Source organism: Cavia porcellus, unplaced genomic scaffold (assembly GCF_034190915.1).
Source record: "Cavia porcellus strain 051 isolate PalLab524CR breed Dunkin Hartley unplaced genomic scaffold, mCavPor4.1 scaffold_6, whole genome shotgun sequence".
NCBI classification, from domain to species: domain Eukaryota; kingdom Metazoa; phylum Chordata; class Mammalia; order Rodentia; family Caviidae; genus Cavia; species Cavia porcellus.
Genome location: NW_026947489.1, coordinates 3917038 through 3933137, shown reverse-complemented (window position 1 = coordinate 3933137; position 16100 = coordinate 3917038). Strand labels below are relative to the sequence as shown.

The window sequence follows — 16100 nt, the reverse complement described above, 5'->3', positions numbered from 1 at the left end:
TGGAAGGGAATTAGAATAATCTCAACCAAATGTACATCACACCATTTTCTCTTTTTCTTCACAACTCTCAATATAAATGCCTTTTTAGCCAAAATAACACATGATGGCATTTCAAATAACTGCATTTTAAAGAGGTTTTGAAAATATTCTAAACTCATTTAAAATCTAGGGCAGTTGAAAATTCTTTGGGTCTATGTTTGAGTCTTCAGTATGATTCATGACATTCTCAATTTCTTCTTATGTGATTGTACCACAGAAAGAAATCTGTTATTAAGGAAAGAATTCTGCTCTCCCTCAGCATAAATGTACTCAATGAATAATGTCTCTCATTCATTCATAATCCATGAATAAATGCAAAACAGTGCTCTTTTAAAAGTAAAACACACAATTCATAATGACTAGAGATATATTTATACCACCATTCATTTGTTATACTTGCATAATACAGTTCACTTTTCATGTATCAATTCTTTAAAAAGATGAGAGATGTTTGTATTACCTCAAATTACAGATAGTTCATCTATTGTGAAAAAATGTATATATATATATATATATATATATATATATATATACCCCAGAACACTAGACATTTTTCCATCCTAAAAACAAATTTCATTTGTACTGTGATATGATAGAATTGCATTTGGCTTTTTTTTTGAACCAGTGGTAGCTTTCAGAGAGGCACTATAATTAATCTTGCCACATTGGATGCTATACTAAACCCAGAGTAGTTCCAAGAAATACATATAATTGGAGAAGTGTGTTTAGAGAAGAAAACTGTACAACTTTACATATGAATACCAAAAGTTAATCATTGTTTCCTAATTTAATTTTGTCTTTGAAATTATGATTGAATGTTTTACAAATGGCCTTTTAAGTAGAAATTACAAAATCTAGAATGGTAGATTGAAAAATCTCCTCTTAAAATACATCCACATCTTAACCCTTGAAACTTGTGAATGTTGCCTAGTATCCTTTGATGTTCCTCCAAAATACTCTTTACAGATGCCATAACTAAAATTCTCGAGGTGGAGAGCTAACCCTGGACTACTTAGGTTGCCTTTGGATGCAATTACATATGTGGGAAGCAGAGAGTTTTGGAATAGGACCCACACAGTCTGAGAAGTGAAGATGGAGAAGAGAAAGAGATTTCAGTACCTTGACCCTGATGACTGTACAAAGCAGATGTCAAGGAATCTTGGAAACCGTCAGAAAACAGAAGAGGCTAGGGTACTCTTACCCCAAAGCCCCTGGAGGGATTTGGCCTTCCAGATACCTTGATTTTACCCTGTTAGTACTGGTTTTGGATTTCAGGCTTTCAGAACCATGAGAAAATAAGTTTCTGTTGTCAAGCAGCAAGTTTGATAGAGCAGTGTCTTGGTCACTTTATGCTCGTCACTGAGACAAAATACCTGAAGCCCAAAGTTGGGAAAGGAAAGGTTTATTTCTTACAGTTTTTGGAGGTTTCGGTCCACACTCAGTTGTCTCCAAGACAGGCAGGCATGGCTGGGCTGCAGTTCATGGTGGCCGCCAGCAGCAAACTCAAACCAGCAAAGAGAAAAACACACCTTCTTCCTGCCATTACATCACATCCTGGCTCCACCCCTATGTGGGTGGAGCACTGACACCATCAATCCAAACACTATACAATGAACCATCACATATGAACAATGCAAACTCATGAGGCCTGGGGGACACAAACATAAACCATGACATTCCACCCCTGGCCCCCAGGACTCATGTACATCCTTTATACAAAAGACATTTAGTCTACCTCCAAGAGTTGCCAAAGTCCTAACAGCTTCAACATTGCTGAAAAGTCCAAGTCCCAAGTCTCCTCCAAGGTCTATGGCAAACTCTTAACTGTAAGCCCCTGTACAAAAGAAACAAGGTTAAACATTTCTGAAATGCAAAGGCACAAGATAAACATTACCATTCCAAAAGTTAGAAACAGGAGAATAGAAAGCATTCGAAACAAAGCAATTCCAACATCCAGCAGGGCAAACATTAAGTCCTAGAGTTCTACACTCAGCATCTGAAGCAATCTGGTTGCAAATTCCAAAAGCCTTGGGTGATTCCACCCCCAGGGCATTTCCAGCGATTTCAACTCCCGCAGCTTTTCTCTTAAATACTCTCTGCTCACTTTTTGCAGCTTTCCTTGGATCATCCACGTTCCTGGCTTTTCCAAACTTCTGGGGTCTCCACTGCACCTTTGGCTTCACCCTTACATCTTCACAAATTGCCCTCTCGGGGACACACTGCTTGGCCTCCCGGGCCCTTTGCAATCGAGGTGGAAGCCATCTTACCCTCAGAATTTGTGCATTTTCCTTGCACCTAAAATCAGCACCTTGTGCATGCCACCAAGGTTTGCTGCTAGCTGAAGCAGTAGCCAGGCTTTTCTCTCTCTTGGCTGTAGGGGTCAGTTGCCTGGATCGCAGGGCTCTGTTTACCTGATTGTGATGAAAAGCTTCTCTATGTTGCCGCTTTTCTGGAAACTCATGTGGCCTCTGTCGCCATTCTGGAACCTCACATGGCCTCTTGTCGCCATTCTGGAACCTCACTTGGCCTCTGTCGCCATTCTGGAACCTCACTTGGCCTCTGTCGCCATTCTGGAGCATGGCACTCTGTAGATTTTTCCTCTGAGCAAAATTTTTCATCTTTGCTGTGAGGCTGCACAGGGTAGGGACTTGCTTCCTGGGATGACCCGGGGCCATATTTCTTATCTCTCTGTTTCTCCTCAGGAATCAAAATCTCAACTCTGTCTTTACAATCCACACCCTTCCTGGAATCTTCCTTCGGGCCACACTCACAGCATTGTACATTATCGTGCTGGGCTCTTTGCTCCTGATTCAAAACATAAAGCTGGCTGAAAGCCACCAACAATAGCCATGCCACAGCCTCAACATTTGGTTGCTTTTTAATTTCTTTTTCAAGATTAATCAGTCCATTGCCCTTTGTCTCAGTCTCAGGCAAAGTCTCTGGGCAGGAGCAAAATGCAGACAAACTTTCTGCTAAGCCATTACACACAGCATGTGCAGTCCAACGACCAATGCAGTCCTTCCCAGCAGAAACCTCCCAAGCCTGGTCTTTGCCATCAGGCTTTCTATCAGCTTTCTGGTCTCCTGAGCTCTGACCAGAATCTCCTCTACAGAACAGCCTTAGCTGCTCCAGCCCTATGCATCCAGGCAACATATCCAAACCTTTCCAAACTCCTCCCACAAGCCATTTCCAAAACCTCTTGAAAAACATGGCCAGGTATAGTCACAGCAAACGACCCCACTTCCTCGGTACCAAATTTCTGTCTTAGTCACTTTTTACTTGTTGCTGAGACAAAATACCTGAAGCCCAAAATTGGGAAAGGAAAGGTTTATTTCTTACAGTTTTTGGAGGTTTCAGTCCACACTCAGTTGTCTCCAAGACAGGCAGGCATGGCTGGGCTGCAGTTCATGGTGGCCGCCAGCAGCAAACTCAAACCAGCAAAGAGAAAAACACACCTTCTTCCTGCCATTACATCACATCCTGGCTCCACCCCTATGTGGGTAGAGCACTGACACCATCAATCCAAGTACTATACAATGAACCATCACATATGAACAATGCAAACTCATGAGGTCTGGGGGACACAAACATAAACCATGATAAGCAGTCACAATCTATATACACTTTGGGCTTTTAAGGAAAACAAACTTCACAAACAAAGCTTCACAAGCACTTCTGCTAGAAGTCAAACGCAGGCAAGGAACATCTTGCTATTCCCTCTAGTCTTACTTTGAAGAGTTGAAAGTGGCCTCGTTGGCACTGGGACACATTTTAAAGTCCTGGTGACAGATCTTTGAGGAGAAGGAAAGCTGCCCAGGAAAGTAAGAAATGTCATGACCACTCTGACTTAAACATTGATCTTATCACTCACAGCTGCTCACTACGTACCTGTCACAGAGATGGTCCCTACTCAGGACACCGGGCATGGATAATCACAGAGAGGAGGCCACATTCTTGATGTGGGGAGTCTGTGCACTGGTGGCAGGAGTCAACAGTAAATTTATGGCAGGATCATTAATGTTTTACATGGTGATAGGCACTGTGAACAATAAAAGGGATAGGACAATGGGCTGGGGGCAGGTGTCGGATTGGCACGCACTGGTGCTGGCACTAAATGCAGGATGGCGCTTTGGAGGAGATCTTACTGTGGTGAGGACGCGCTTTCCCCTTCTGGGTTCAGGAGGGAACGCATTCCAGAAGGAGGTGACAATAAGTGCAGAGGGTCTGCCTGGTGCGTGCTCAGCTCTTTACGTGTGTAAAGCACCTGGGGTAAGAGGGAGATTGTGTAGAGCGTCTGCTCACAGTTACTAAACTCCATCCTTTCTGAATGCCTCTGGGGGAATCAGGAAGAGGTATCTATAAGATGGTAATGTAGAGGTAAGGGACTTGGGGTGCCACATACCAGAAACTTCCCAGAGTGCATGGTTACAGACGAAAAGATAGCCTATGAGCTACAAGTCCCTACACCGGCAAACTGCACTGCCTTCAGAAGTGAATGCTCTGGCCTTTGTCTTTAATTTTTTTTTTTTTTTTTTTTTTGTCTCTTTTTGTTTTTATCGGTACCAGGGATCGAACTCACGACTGCCTGCTTGCAAGGCAGGCGCTTATGCCGCTGAGCTAAATCCCCAGCCCCCTGTCTTTAATTTAAATTAGTCCTGAGCTCAGTCACTGAACAGAACACCCTGATCATTCCTGGTCTTCCTCTGTCTGCTCTGAGTTCCTGCCCAGATGTCCGTCTGTTTGCTTTTATCCTTGTTCCTGATCCCATCAATCAAAGGCCACAGAGGCTTCAGTCTGGGGACGACTTTAGGAGGATTTCTCAAGCTAAGGGTCTCAGTTAAGGGCAGCCCCTCAAGGCCGTCTGGGAGTCTGAAGTGGACATTAACTCTGAGTAAGCTTTCATCCTTTGCACCACCCCAGCGTTTACTCATGGCTTTGGTTCATGTCTTTGTTAACTCGCCTCCCCCTAAGAATGTAATTTTGCTGTTACAAAAGCCCTGTGTTATCTTTTTCTGTGCTTGGGACACTGTCTAGATCCCAAATTCCTTAGGAGATGATTGTTGATTAAATGATTGATTGACTAGATTAGCATGTCCCCACCCACAGAAACCCCAACCTCACATCCCCTTTTCTCTGTGCACATGGAGATTTGACAAAGCTATCTGACCTTTCATCTTATATAAAACTTCACTAAGGATGTCCTTGCTTGCTTGCCCAGACTGACCACTTCTGAAGCTCATCTTCCTTTGCAGAGGTGGCTGCTGCTCTCCTGGGCAGGGTCTCTGGCCTTGGCAAGTGATTCCTTCTCATGTCAGTGACACGTAACTAGCTACGAGGGTGAAGAGAGGCAGCTGCCTATTTGCTTGAAAACTGTCTCAAGAATGCAATTCTTTCATCTTCAGAAGGATAGCAACAAGAAAAGCTTTCTACAGGACAGAGTAGTCCACAGGCATGTGGTTTGGTTTTATAAAGACTTGGGCTTTCATAACTTACTTATAAGGGGTTATAAGCACAAATTTTTTCAGTATGGTTAATATCCTAACTTTGAAAAAATAATACAGCCTTAAGAATGAGAAACTGACTCTGTGACAAAAGTGTAAAGCTATCATCAAATACTTCAAAAGCAGCAGCCTCCAATCAAGATATCTGCTTAGATTATATCACCGAAAGGAGCAACACTTGGATAAAAATTAACAAGAACTGTGGTTCTGGGTTCCCAGGATTGAGTTGTTTCTTGATGGACATTATAAAGTGGACAAAGGTACAGAACAGTCCATTTCAAATAGGCAGAACATATCTCTTCAAAAATGATGTTTTGATTATTATCTAGGAACAGATGAAAGCACAGTAATAGAGGTAGGTATTCTTAATCAAGGAAAAATGATACGCATCTTACCTTTCTCTGCATCCTTTCTAAACGCAAAAAAAGTAAACACAAAAACAGAATAAAATGCTCAGATTGATACAGTTCTGTTGTGCTCAGGGGAACTAGCTCCCAAAACATGTTCAACTAATGATTATCTAAGCCTCTCCCAAACCCAGTCCTTCACAGTGTCAAGAGCTGAGTTTTCTTTCCTGCCCTGTTGCATATTTTGAGTTCCAGAAGCAACAGGACACATCGTGGGAGCCAATGATAGGAGTAGGAGCTTGTCTGAGAAATGTGACAGTTTGGGTCTGTGCTTCAGAAATAAGTCTATGAACTCCTTGTTTCAAACTTAAAGTGGGTGAGACAATTAAGAATCAAGATCTTCCATGTAGCGACTGGTTGTATCTCTAGATGTTCCCTGGAGAAGGTCAGTGAGAGGATGAGAAGATAAAGAAGTCATAAGGTGGGGGTCAGGCGGAGCCCTTACTCTCCTGATGGGAGAGAAGGAACTGCTCAACCACCGCAGCACGTTTACCTATATCCTCCATACACTCTGAAGAACATCAATTTCAACCCCGCTGCCTAGCAACTTGTTTGCCTGGCTAGCCTGGGCCCCTTTCCTTCTTGGAGCTGGAACAGCCTGTTTACGTGGCTTGTTTTGGGCTCTCTGTTTTTTCAGGGCTGAACTTACTGTAGCCTCACACATGTGATCAATCTCCAACTTCAAACGGATCCCTACACTTCCCTTTATCTCTTAGATCATGCTTTGAATACCCTTCTCCCTTCCTTTATGTGGGACGTATTATCAATACATTCTAAGACCTTCCTTCTGCTAGCCTAAGACTTTCTTGACTTGCTTGAGTCCGAGACACATGAGGAACTTCGGGGGGAAGCATGCTCACACCTGGCACAAGTGTCCTCCCTCTTCACCTCCATGGCAGGTCATGCAGCCTCACTGTGTGGCATTACACTGAGCTACAGGAAGTGCCACCTGTGCCAGCCTACGTGTCTGATGAGTACAGTGCTTCCTCTCATCTCTCCCACCATGACCTCTCTTGGACAGAAATATAATTGAGATATAAACCATTAATGCTCACTGCTAAAATTTGGATATTGGTTATGATGGCAGCATGATCTATCCTGACACATATGGGAGTTGCCACACAGAAGAGGGATATAGTTATGACAGAAACATAAAGTATGTGGCACTACCATGACAGCGGACAGTGGCAGGAAGGGAGCATTCTGATGAAAGAAGTTCTAAGGAGGGGTCTCATTCAGTGGAGAAACATTTGTTCAGATCCTCCCCTGCCCTGAGGAACAAGTTGCACACAACAGACCAAGGCACCTAATGGATTTAGAGCTCGAGAAGTCAATAGGCTTAACCTTATTGATGTAAGCTAACTTGATAAGGTGTTACAAGATAAGGTGGTCTTAGGGAAGAATTGACAAGTGCGCAAGCAGAAATAAAAAGAAATACAGGGTACCTAAAATCTCAGGGCCTGGCAAAGTGGACAATCATATTGTTGACATGGTAATAAAATATTGAGAAAGCTTTCCACTGAAATAATAGTAAAACCTTTCGGCCACTTAAAATGCTTCAGGAAAAGGAGAAGTAGAAATTGGCAATGTATCTTTTAAATTGGATTAAAATCAGGGTGGAGGAAGGACACAATCACTGTATTACTCCCAACATAATTGTCTCTATATTGAGTGACATTGCCCTGAAAAGCACAAAACCAGAGATGTTCCTCAGTTTACATTGGTGTTATGTCCTGACTAATCACCCACTTCAGGCTGTAAATATCATGAATGGAAAATGCATGTAATATAACTGATCTACCCGACACTCTAGTTTAGCTTAGCCAGTGTGTGCAGAATACTTATATTTAGCTCATTTGAGCAAAATCATCCAACCCTATTTTGTAATAAAGTATTTAATAGCTTGCAGGATTTATGGAATACTTCACTGAAAAATTTAAAAACACAGAATAATTGCATGGGTGCTTTACCATCACCATAAAGTAAAATATATATATATATATATATATATATATATATATATATATATATATATTGAACCATTGTGAGTTGGGACTGTCTGTATGGGGTTCTAACAGACCATTCCAGAAGCAATGTGGGAGTGGCCAAGTTTACTGGAATCAAGTCAATGAAAACTGGTTATAGGTTTTTTTTTTTTTTTTGTCTTTTTCTTTTTATCAGTACCAGGATGCCGCTGAGCTAAATCCCCAGCCCCCAAAAAACTGGTTATGGTTTTGACAGATCAACCAGGAGGCTCCTTTCTGGGGGCGCATAACCATCTAGGCAGGATTCACACAGAAACTCATGTGCATTTCTTCCTCCCCTCCCTCCTGAGGGAACGTTGTTCTCAATGTGTCTTAAGCTGTGGTTGAAGGAGAAAATGGAAGAGAAGACGCTCTGAGCTAAAGGTGGAAAGCGTGAACACAGGAGGAGACTTCTTAGAGTGGGACAAAGAAGGCCTCCTGAGGCCACACTCACCTCTCAGCTCCGAGCGCAGCCCCCTGTCTGCCCTGTGTGTTCATTTCAGGCCTCTTGGGCTGGTGGGTAGACGTGTCGTATTCTTGTCTTCCCAAGGACAGCATGTGCCTGCGGGACCTGTCCTCTCAGAATTGGTCAGTGGTGCTAGACAACTGTTCTTTATGTTTGTTTGTTTGTTTTGTTTGTGCTTTCAGTTCCTGGATTTGGGGATCAAAATGAAGTGCACACATCCCTGATGCGGACATCACCATACACCCCTGATGAGCCAAATGGAATTTTTAGCGAAGGAACGAGTGTAGACTGGCTGTAGGAGGGAATGAGAGTAAACAGAACAGCAGGGTTTATTCATAGGTGACATTCATGCCTGATTCTCCCTTCTTCCCATACATCTTTATCCTTCGGTTAGGGGTGGCCTCCTGCCCGGCTTTGACTAATAAAATATGGGTTGAAGAAGTTTTCCACTTCTGGGGAGATGGCCTTAAGGACTGGTGACCAATAGCTCACATTCTTTCTCCCCATTTTGCTGCAATCTGCAGTCTGACTTGAGGTAGCACGAGACCTCTGTTGGTTTGAATTCCCACAAAGCATCATGATGCTAGCAACGACCTCGTTTTTAAAAGCCATTTGTTTTTGAGTTCTTGACCCTGCCTGACTAATGCACCACTCGCATGATGCAATGTTCTGATAACTAGCCAAATCATGTCCCAACTCCTAAGAATCTAGCTTAATGTGAAATATCAGAAACTTACTTACTTCTATATAGCTTTGAAATTCATTTACTATTGATTCCATATAATTTTAACTTTCAATTGAATTTTTTGCTATGTATTTCATCCTATTGATTACTGTGTAAGTGTCTTGCCAGGAGGTTTACTATATCCTTCACAGAGACTTCCATACACAGAGATATAAGTAAGTGTCATCTTCATTAAAACAAGAAACCAGAAGAATTGGGTTTCCAAGGAAATCATGCACGCGTTCCAATAGAGGATCTTTCAAAGTTGAGATGGAAGCAGAGCAAATATTTGAAAGTGACACGTATAGAGCCACGAGGGAATGTTCCTCCTCTGTAGCTCGAAGTTTTCTGTACACAGGGATCACTGGGCATCTGGGCTATGCTATAAGAATTGTTTTTCTAAATGTAAAAATTCTGTAACTCAATATCAGTTAATAAAATTGAAAATGTAATTAAAACATTGCCAATAAAGAACTGCTTTTCCATCCATGTCTCTCTAATTCCTGGCATCTTCTCGGTTCTCCACAGACTGCCAGTGCTGCCAGCAGAGCTCACAATATTATTTCATGTCACCATGGCTTGGTGACACAGGGATTATCAAACCCTACTGCATACATGGAAACTTAAGCTCTAAAAAGTTAGACTTGTCTAGATTTATACTATAATAAGGGGATTCAGACAGACTTTGACCCAGAAACATCTCACTTTAAAGTTCTTATGATTTATGTTGTTCACTTGTGATCCAGCATTGCTGAATGGGTAGCTGAGGCAGATATAAAATATATTTAGTATACACAAGAGCATGGAGAGGACAGGAGGCAATTCCTACACTGTGAAGAGTTAACAAGGAGTCTCTTTGGTTGAACTCAAAATGAAGAATCCCATTAATGCCAATTACCTCACATACTGACTGCACTGTTGATGTGTCTCCTGGGGCAGGAGAATTGCAGATTGCTGTGTGAGTTGTGCTCTTTGCTTGTGATCTCACCATGTTCCGACTGGCTTCTCTGTCCTCCAGGCATCTTCCCTGCACAGAGAGAGAGAAATCTTTTCAGGCAAGCAGAGAGCCCTCCTTCAAGACATTTGGATGTACAAATGTTTGAATTATAGCATGTAGGTCACTTACAACAAAGAGGACAGCTATTTCGGGTAACATTTGAAATTTATTGTGATGAGACAAGGCTAACACAAGGTGAACCTTACTCCTGGCCATCATCTGGATGGCCACACTGGCTCCTTCATGGATTAAAAATGGGCCTTGAGGTGTTACTTGGCAATTTGGTAAACTGCTCATGTATTGTATTGCAGGAGAAAGTCTAGTTTCAACTTATGCCTTATCCATCTCAACTTTCCATGAATAATTGAAGTTTTATTATAAAATGCCAGTCATGTGAGCAAGAAAATAATAATGGAAAAGTTCAGCACTGTATTGATTTCCATTATCATCAGCTAAATTTATTAATAGTCTCAGTGTATGTGAAAAAAATATTTAACTTTCCCTGAGTGGATTTATTATGTTCTTTTCTGAGAAACAAATACATCCATTTTAGATGCTCATTTTTCCTCTTTCCATTATACATGCTTTATCAATCTTTGAATCTGTAATTTGCATTAACTCTAAACATTTTGGAACCAAGGGTCTTTCCTAAGTTTTTGTGTTCCTTTTAATGTGTTATGGTTTAGATCAAGAATGTCCCAAAGGCCTCACGCACTCATAGGGCTTTCGAAAGGTGAGTGAATCATGGGGTGATGCAGCTGACTTGCTGTTAGGAGATGGAGTGTGGGTGGCAGAGGTGGGTCACTGGGTGTGACCCGGAATGATTTATCTCCTCCTCTGGCTCCTCTCTCCTCTCTCTGCTTCCTGACCACCATGACAGAAGCAGCTTTCTTCTGTCCAGACCCAGATACTTCTACAGTACAGTCTCTGCCTTAGAGAGGCAGCCATGCAGCCAAGCAAAACCTCTCCTCCCTAAACTGTGACTGTTGGGTATTTTGTCCCAGGGACAATAAAGCAAGTGAGTTTGAGGAGAAGGAGGAAATGTGGGTGCTGCATCCTGTCATTTCATTCTTTATGAATTGATCAAGTGGCTGGACAGCATTGCACTCTTTACCTCCTGGAGTCACCTTCCATGATCAAGAGTGAGGCAGAGCCCGTGGGGCTTCCTAGTCCATGTACGCAGCTTTTTAAAGCCTCCCAGAGCTCAGCGAGCATCACCTCTTCCTCGTTTAGAGAAAGACTTTTAAGGATTACATTGATTATCATAAAACGATGTTGCAAAGAGAAAGAAGAGGAATGGTTTATAACCATCTTAAAGCATTCCTGTTTGGGAAGAAATTACCAGGATTCTCTCACCTGTTAATCACAGAAGTAGACAGTGATCATAATAATTTCTGTTATTGTTCTCTTTGTTCTGACTAAATGGTTAGAAAAATGCTTTCCATTCTTCTCCAGCCAGCAGGAAGAGGTGGCTGTGTCAGCTCTGGAGACAGTGGGTTAAGGAGGTGTGGGCGAGTCCAGGGTGTAGTTTTTGTTTGTATATAGGCACAGGTACAACCACGTGGGAGAAATTTCATTACAAAGTTGCATTATTCAGGTGGCTGGAACACAATGTGCCACCTCATTTGGGGACAGTGTCCAGTTAGGGGCAATTTTACATACAGGCTTGGCTTCTCTTTCTCATCTTTCAATGGTTCATTTATATCTATTGCTGTGATTCTTGTATGTTTGTCAATATCCTAATCCAGGTCTTCTCTGATATCGTTCTCTTTTTTAATTGAGAGAATGCTTAATGGTTTGTGTATTTTTTTAAACCAAATGAACAAGGACATTTGTAGGTACAGTCCATGGCAACTGTATCTCCGCATGGATGTCACAATGGTCTGAGGCAGCCTGGTAGACCAGTAAAAGAATGTGATGCCTGACGCATGTCTGCCTGGTTGGGAGGCTTCCTGCTATATGAGCTGACCCTCTGTTTCTAGGCCATGCTTCTTATTCCTTTGTGAGTGGATTTTTGCTTGCTTGCTGTTCTGTACTGGCTACATAACCCTCTTCAGTTTTCTAAGAGTGAAATTGTTCACAAATCTTATCCATGAAACAAATGATCATGCCTAAATCTTGTAACCTGAAGAACTATTTCTAGGAGAAGATATGCAATATATTAACTAGTGTTAATCTCCTACTATTTTTTAAAATGCTGTATCATTTCTATGGGCTTTTTTTGTTTTTAAGATAAATTTTAAAATCCTACCTGTAACTCTCAACCTTCTCAAAAATAACTTTCTTCCAGTCCCAGAGGACCAACAGTAGATATTTAGTAACTCTGTGCTGTGATGCTTTGACTCATCTATGCTTAGTTTTATACTGGGTTCTTAATTGGCGGCACATTATGGTGACCATGGAAACTCTGAAATATATGATCATCTGGGTCAAACTCCAGAAGAGCAGAGTCAGGTTATTTAGAGCTGGGCAAAGGTATTTAAGAAAAACAACAATGAACACAGCAACGTTGTATTCAGGATCAAAATAGTTGAATTATAATGTTAACAGGCTAAATGTTAATGCCCATGTAACCCATTTAACTTTGAGCAGAGACAACCTAGCCCACCACTTCTTAATAAAGCGAAGCAGAGAAAAACTCCAACCATGAAGCCCCGTTACTGTTTAGTGTGTGATAGCCATGTGTGACACAGCAGAACAGATACATGCAGCAGAAGCTGTCGCTGTTTCAGGGATAAACATAACAAACAGTCAGGTCCTCCTGAGATACACATGGGATGTTTCATGCATGAAGGTCATCTAGACTTCCAAATCATGGGTTTGGGTATTAGAAATGTGTATTTGATTGTGACTAACTGGAGCCAATGGTCAGAGCAGAACTCAGGATCCTAAAATAACAAAAACAAAAACAAGACATCCAGTGAAAGTGGATTGTGTTATGTCAGGTATTTAGAGACTTAGGATCTGAATATGATCTAGGTAGTAAGAAGGTAAAGACTGTGGCCATCCATGTAAGATCCTGATTCAGCCTGAGATCCAGGCATAGCAGGCAAGGAATACAGACAAAAAACAGTGGACGTAAAGCTCCTGGCAGGTGGCACTGGTGTTGCACAAGTCAGGGGATAACTGCAGAAGACCTGATGCCCTTTCACTCTGGAAGAACAGGTTTTGAGACAGAATTTTTGGAATAACTGTGTCTCACACATTGCATGAAGTCAGCTGTCTGAACTGGGGACCTCATGGAATGGAAAATCAGCTGAGCTATTCTCCCCTGATGGACGATGCTTTCCTGCAGAGTGCCTCTTCTGTGCCCCAGGTCCAGCTGGCTGCACCACTGCCCCACTGCCTCCCCCTGAATCAGTTCGAATATTATAGGATGTCTTTGTGACAGATGGGCTTAAATACTTGGTTGTGGGAGTCTAAACCCAGTTTTCCAGCAAAAGGAAGTGGAAAAAGGAGTTTGAATCAGACCTGGCTGCATATGTAAAATTTACTTAAGCAAATTTTCATAGTTCTTGGTGTAATGGCAGATAATTTTTTGTTCTGAGTTAACCATGTACAAATATAAAGTGATTATTCTAAATGATGTACTTTACATGTCTAATGGTAGTTTGATTTTTGATAACTCAGATATCTTCAAACAATAGAAATTGATAGAAATAACTTTTAACTCCCTATTTAGCACTAAAATGTCACTTAACCAAAGTGTTCAGGTGTCAAACTTTAAACTTTAGCTATCTGTTTATTAATTTATTCATTGATTAATAGATACTTGCATTCTATGCAAGCTCTCTACCCCTGAGCTATATCCACAGCTCATTTTTATAATTTTACATTATGAGACAGGATCTGGCTAAGTTGCCCAGGATACTTTTAACCTTATGATCCTCCTGCTCAGCCTTCCAAGTAGCCATGACACTGTGCATGGCTTTCTTCAATTATTTGTGAGTAAATCCCTGACCCCTTGGATAAATGTGGGTAAAGGGAGCATCAGAAGGTACAAAGTGTCATAAGTTAACAGAGCATTTACAAACTGACAGGGACACATCAGCAGGACCCAAAAGTCTCATTAAGTGATAGGAACACACTTAGTCAATGAAATAGAAGAGTTCATTGCACCGAGGAAAGAGAATGCCAGAACAAAATAATTAAGAGTTATGCTATTTCTCTCAACCCTTTATCTTGCTTTTCCAGTTAAAACTCTAGGAAAGGTAGCAAAATATTGCCAGATGACAGAGTTTTTGTGAGATGGGAAAGTAGGTAACAGTACTAGGGATGAAAGAAAACATAATTAGAAAAATCATTATCATGATACCAACTGGGGACAGGTTTATTAAGGAGTATTGAGATCATGTTTATATTATTCATGTGGAATCGGGTGTGTGTATAAGACTAAGGTAACCTGACATGGGCTAGTTGCAAGGAGTGAAGGAAATCTAACCGCTCAGAGAAGGCTAAACTGTCATGATCCCAGTTCAGTTGGTGTCCCCAGCTGTTGGTGAACCAGATGTCCTACCCCATTATGTGGTGCAACCACAGAGGAAGAGCTATCAAGATTTTAGATATATCTACCTGTTTTGGAAACTAAAAAGCTGGAGGATTCAACTAAGATAGACTGCAGAGAAGAAACCACACAAAGCCAAGAGGATGAAAGGTTTCCTCACAACAATTAGCCCCTGAATTGGTTTTCACTAGGTTGGTGTCACAGGTTGTATCAGTGTCAGGGTTTACTAGAGAAACAGATATAACACAAGACATACAACTGTAAGAGAAATTACAAAATCGGCTTACAGTTGTCAGCCACCGAGTCGGATGAGGGACCGTGCAGTGGGTGTCCGCACTCTGGAGGCTGAAGGGTCCAGCCCTGAGCTTACTGTGGAGTCCCGTGCAGGTCTGTGTTAGGAGGCCGATGGGTCTATGACAGAACACTGAAGAAGAATCTACAACAGAAGGATGAAGAGTCTACAACAAAGGCTGAAGAGTCCCAGGCAGAAGCCAGATAGTCTGTGCCAGAAGCCGGGAGATGACGTCCAAGCTGAAGGCAAGACTGGGCTCCTCCCAAGAACCAGCAACCAGGCCCTCCTCACTTGCCTTTTATTGTGTGCAGGCTGCTCCCCAGGGTGGGTGCAGGGCTCACACTGCCTGCCCTCCTCTTGCAGAGGCTGAGGATGTTGCAAACTAGGGATCCTGGCCCCTGCTGAGTCACTTAGTCAAACTTCTAACCTTCTCAGATTGACACAATGAACAATATCCTCCAACAGTATCGGTTTGTCCTCTACACCTCAAGATGTAGAGCTCTTGAATCCCTTAGTTAAGCTTCTAGACTTCTAAGTTGACACAATGCATATACCGTGATTCAGTAAGGGAAGGGCCAGGAAGTAAAGTGTGCCAAGTGAAAAACAGTAAAAGGACATCACCAACAGATTCGATGCATGGTTGTAGATTTGGGTCCTGATTTGGCTAAAATCACTATGGAAGATACTCACTGGACAACTGAAGGATTTGGGCATTGCACAGGGGACTTTTTGCATAAATATTTCACTTTTCACTTTAAAATATATCCAGCAAAAGCTCGCCTTGTTAATGACCTGTGTATGTCTCTATAAGAGAGGGAGGCATGGTCCCGTCCACTGGGCTGGACAGCGCCTTCTCTGGTTGGTGGTGGAATGTGTCTCACTTGTGTTTACTGTTGTTTGTCTCTATTTCCAACTTCACATAGTCATCACGCAGATTGAAATGAATAAACATGTCCCATTGAGAAAAACAAGCGTTTCTAATAAAGATACATATTTGTGTTTTGCATTTTGTTTTTAAAGCATTAAATTTTGCTTCCCAGAACTTTGGCTTCAGTTTTGAATGCGTTCTCCACAGCACTTTCCGACTGGCTCAGAAAACATGCTTTCCTTCCTTTTGATTTCCCAAAGTTATCCAAACCAGCCTAG

General features: G+C 42.0%; 1 long non-coding RNA gene across 1 annotated transcript; it reads right to left on the bottom strand.

The window, feature by feature from the left end:
• Positions 1-1425: 1425 nt before the first annotated feature.
• On the bottom strand, positions 1426-15205 carry LOC134476345 (uncharacterized). Its single transcript, XR_010047891.1, has 3 exons — positions 14950-15205; positions 10060-10188; positions 1426-4078 (listed from the first exon to the last, which is right to left on the bottom strand). It is a non-coding gene; the product is annotated as an uncharacterized LOC134476345 (long non-coding RNA).
• Positions 15206-16100: the final 895 nt, after the last annotated feature.